General features: G+C 41.3%; 1 protein-coding gene across 1 annotated transcript in view; it reads left to right on the top strand.

Moving 5' to 3' along the window:
- Positions 1-5,109, top strand: part of MAK (male germ cell associated kinase) — a 97,761-nt gene that overhangs the window by 13,435 nt on the left and 79,217 nt on the right. The window lies entirely within an intron of this gene.

Genomic DNA, 5,109 nt, shown 5'->3' with positions numbered 1-5,109 from the left:
AGCTGTGTCATTGCTCAGCAGCCTGCTATGCTCTGCTGACCTTGGAACTTTCAATGGACTTAAGTCAATGGCCTGCCATGTGGTAACATCGGGACTGTGCCTTTTGACTTGTCAACCTTAGGGTATCTCAGTCTCAGCAGCCAGCAGCTGTCTGAGTGAAGAAATGCCTCTAGCTCCAGTGGGCTGGGAGTAGGAGATAGAGCTGAACCCCAAGGTTGAGGGGCTTTCACCCAACCCCTAGAGCCTGGCACTTTGAACTTGGACTTAAAGCTTCCAAATTGTAAGAATAAACTCTTATTTGTTAAGGACATCCCATTTATGGTATATTCCTGTCAGAGCAGCACTAGGTAACCAGAACAGAAGCTTCTAGATACCTTCTTCTACATTATACCAAGGCAGGTCTGGTACTTCAGCTTGACTTAAGAGAGGCCACCGCATAATCCATGCTTCAGTGAGTCAACCAAACAAACAGATGACAGGACAGATGGCAAGATCCTTTCCTAACTTCTCCAGCTGAAACATTGAATGAAGAATCTGTACTTAGTGGGCCTAAATCAATAAGCTCAGACTGATCCAATCTTACATTCCTTGCACCATTATCCCACATCCTCAGTAGCCATTCCCATACATATTCTCCAGGTTTCTGTATGTACATGTTAGCAAAATCAAGTAGGTCTTTTCAGGTATAGCATACCACCTCCTCAGTCATACTTTCTATTTCACCTTTTGGGGCTTGCTTCGTCTTAACTTTAGTTATAGGTCTAGCAGCAACAATGGGTAGTTGAGGCAGTTCCTGAGAACATTCAGGAATGTCTTCCATGGCCTCTGTGTCAGGCAATGACCCAGCACGACCAGTTTGGCTAATCCCATCAAACTGAGGTGGAAGAGATATTGTTTTTACAGTAATCCCTTCAGAGGGGAGGGATTCAAACTGAAGAACCAATTTTAGGAAGCCATCCTTATGATTTTGCCTCTCTAGAACCACTCTCGGTACCAAATGTGTTCTGGTTGCCTAGTGCCGCTCTGACAGGAATATACCACAAATGGGATGGCCTTAACAAATAAGAGTTTATTCTTACAATTTGGAGGCTTTAAGTCCAAGTTCAAAGTGCCAGGCTCTAGGGGCTGGGTGAAAGCTCCTCAACCTTGGGTCCAGCTCTACCTCCTACTCCCAGCCCACTGGAACTAGAGGCATTTCTTCACTCAGACAGCTGCTGGCTGCTGAGGCTGAGAAGCCCCAAGGTTGACAAGTCAAAAGGCACAGTCCCGATGTTACCACATGGCAGGCCACTGACTTAAGTCAATTGAAAGTCCCAAGGTTGGCAGAGCGTAGCAAGCTGCTGAGCAATGACGTGGCTAGATGCAGGGTCCAAGCATGCCATAGGCTAGAGACCATTCTCAAAACTTCTCCTATATACAGGAAGCAGACCATATAACCAAAGGCAGCTACTCAGCTGCTCATAGTAGATTCCACCATGGAGTTGATTACCAGTCTCATCATGGGAAATACTACATCCAGCTGCCCAGCCACTCAACCTGGCCTAGCCAAGTTGACACACAAACATAACTACCACACTATCCTCAGAAATTGGTTTGCCTTTTGGGATAATTGTTTTCTAAGGAAACTGTTATTTGTTGCAAATAGATGCATTGCTTGAGAGAAGTATTGCTGAGAAGTGTATTAAGAGTAAATTCTAAAGAATACGGGGATTGTGGAAGGTTATGGTCTACAGTGGGAGCCATAAGTTCATTTTGAGGCTTGACATAAGTTTTAGATGCCATTTGGGTTCTTTCTGACCATCATTGTGGCTATGCACAGACAAGTTCTAGGAGGGGCAGTTTACCTGCCAAAATTGTATAGTTGAGAGTAGATTGTTGTTGTTGTTATGTGCTGTCCAGTCGGCTGGACTCATAGTGACCCCTCCTTGGATAGTGACCCCTCCTTGGGTTTCCAAGGTGATGTTACTATGGAAGTAGATTGCCCCACCTTCCTTCCAGGAGTGGCTGATGGGTTTGAACTGCCAGCCTTCTGATTAGCAGTCAAGTGCCTTAGGCACTATGCTACCAGAGCTCCTGAAAGTAGATTATACTCACCAAAGGAACTAGGGAACTTGCCTGAGTGTGTCCTTTTCTGATTTAAATTAAGGTTGGGATCTTGGTATTGTTGGGTAGCCACTTTGTGGCTAAGTCTCAGGCTGCATGGTCATGAGTCACAGCCTATCCAGGACCACCATCTATCTAGGTTTTCAAGGCCCAAACCAATCCTGTAAGCCTTTCCTATCTTCAAATCCCAATCCGGGTCTTTTCCCTGTTTAATAATCCTGCCTTCAACAGTGATGAATCTGTTTACCGCCAGTCATGATTTTGTGATGATTTAAAATCAAGTATAATTAGCCACATGGCCATGACTCAGCAGATTTCATTCAGCTTTCTCAGCTGATTGTTTCCCTAATACAGGATGAATGTCTTTGTTTTGTGTTTGTCCTGTCCAAGGCTTAATAAAAATGTCTCTATTGAACCTGTTTGAATCTGGGGTCTTTTCCCCCCTATTACAGTACTAATTGCTGAAAAGAAAGTAGCAAACCGGTAAATGTGGATGAAGCTAGTAGAAAAGATTGAACTTTTTAAATTCTGAAGTTATTTTTCAAGAATCACAGCAGACTATATGTGCACTTTTGGGTGGCTGTCATCATTTTACTAAATTACTTTTCTTTTAATTTGAGTTTACTTTTCTTTGACTTTGCATGGATCATTGTGCTAGATTTACCTTTTGAATTTTAGCAATTTATAAATCCATAGTACTGAAAAGTCTTTTGAAAGCCCTCAATTCCTCAAACCTTCTTAGATGATAAGTACTTGAATGACTATAAATGAAATTCTGGTTATTTTAGGTTATTCTGGTTAAATACTGAGAATATTTTAGAAATGATAACAGTGATAGCTTTTGTGTCTATGGTCTAGCATTTAAAAAAAAAAACAACTCACTGACATCGAGTTGTTTCCAACTCATAGCGACCCCCTTTGGATTTCCGAGGTGGTAATCTTTACAGAAGTAGATTGCTCAGTCTTCTTTCCACGAAGTGGCTAGTGGGTTTGAACCACCAACCTTCTGATTAACAGTCAAATGCCTTAGGCATTGCGCCACCAGAGCTTCTTATGGCCTAACATAGATATTGGTAAAAATAAGAATATCTAGTATTTACTGAGTGCTGAATTAAGTTTATAATGAACTTTTATTTTTTTATGTTAACTTTTTATTATGTTTTGGGTGAAAGTTTAAGAGTAAATTATCCATTCAACAGATCACACACATTTTGTTTTGTGACACTGATTACAATCCCCACAATGTAACGGGACTCTTCCCACTTCCTACCTATGGTTACTATTTCCTTTTGTCCTTCTTTCCTATCCATTCAAGCCTTCTGAGCTTTACCCCTGGGCAAATGCTGCTCACAATGAACTTTTCATATGCAGTAGTTTCTACTTAACATCTGAACAATTTGAGGCTGTAACTGACCATTAAGTAACTTGCCCAAGGTCATAGAGTCAGTGGGGGGCAGTGTAAGGATTTGAATCCCAGAGGCCCACATTCTTGACCACCTTATCATGTTGTCAATTCTTTACTTATTTCCATACTGTATTTTAAACTCTTGCAGAGGCTCCGGATGATAGGAATTATTCTAATTAATAAAGGTAACTTTACGTTTTCTCACTTTGAAAGTAACATCATATTTTCTAGACTATAAAATAAAGAAAATATATTCTCAAAAAGAGAATATAATGCTAAATGAAAGCAGTAGGGCATATTTGTTTTTTATTTTTCATAATCTGAGCTTGTGATTCCCACACCTGAAGAAATATTTTTATGAATGTGAGTCTTGTTTCTTCTTGTATCTTGTTTCATATGATGGCTAGAAATCCATTCATATAAAAAGACAACCTCTGTCTATGGAGAAAGTTGAAGCATTCTACTTCCATAAAGATTTACAGCCCTGGAAACCCAGTGGGTATCACTGAGTCAGAATCAACTTGATGGGAGTGGGTATCTATGGTGTAGGAGCTATGGGGGTGCAGTAGAAAAGTGCTTGGCTTCTAACCGAAATATTGGCAGTTTTAATCCATTGGCTGCTCCATGGGAAAAAAATGTGGCAGTCTGCTTCTGTAAACATTTACATTCTTGGAAACCCTAAGAGGCAGTTCTACTCTGTCCTAAATGGTCACTATGATTTGAAATTGAGTTGATGGTAACAGGTTATCTATGTTACGTATCATGGAACTGCTTTATTATGCTAAATACACTTTTCATATATATCTCTCTAATTGTAACCACAATTGGAGGGAAAAGAGGAAGAAAGAAACAAAATTCAAGAACAGTATTGCTAAAGTTTGGTTACTTCTGCATTTTTCTGACAAATCACTTAACTTTATGGACCTCTTGTTTAAAGCTGAGGTAATGATATAGAGCTTGTCAGATCACATCATTCAACTAAATTTGCTATCACATTTGAGATTTCTTCACCTACTCTCATCCAAAGTATCTCACTCACTGCCATCAAGTCAGTCTCGACTCATAGTGACCCCTCCTTGGGATTCCAACAAAGTATCACTACAGAAGTATATTGCCCAGTCTTCCGAAGAGTGGCTGGTGGATTTGAGCTGCCAACCTTCTGGTTAGCAGTCATATGCCTTAGGCACTACACCATCAGAGCTCCCCATCCAAAGTATGTTGTTGTTGTTGTTGTTATGTGCTGTGGAGTTGACCCAACTCATAGCAACCCCTCCTTTCTGAGGCAGTATCACTATGGAAGTAGATTGTCCAACCTTCCTTCCAAGGAGTGGCTGGTGGGTTTGAACCTCTTGCCTTCTGGTTAGCAGTCAAGTGCCTTAGGCACTACGCTACCAGAGCTCCTATCCAAAGTATGTTGTTGTTATGTGCCATTAAGTCCAGTTGGCTGGACTCATAACGACCTGTCCTTGGGTTGCCAAGGCAGTATCACTACGGAAGTAGGTTGCCCAACCTTCCTTCCGAGGAGTGGCTGGTGGGTTTGAACTGCCAGCCTTCTGGTTAGCAGTCAAGTGCCTTAGGCACTATGCTACCAGAGCTCTTAT

Source organism: Orycteropus afer, unplaced genomic scaffold (genome assembly GCF_000298275.1).
Source record: "Orycteropus afer afer isolate SDZICR_OR568_19922 unplaced genomic scaffold, OryAfe1.0 scaffold00012, whole genome shotgun sequence".
Taxonomy (NCBI): domain Eukaryota; kingdom Metazoa; phylum Chordata; class Mammalia; order Tubulidentata; family Orycteropodidae; genus Orycteropus; species Orycteropus afer.
This window is presented reverse-complemented; position numbering and strand designations above follow the sequence as displayed.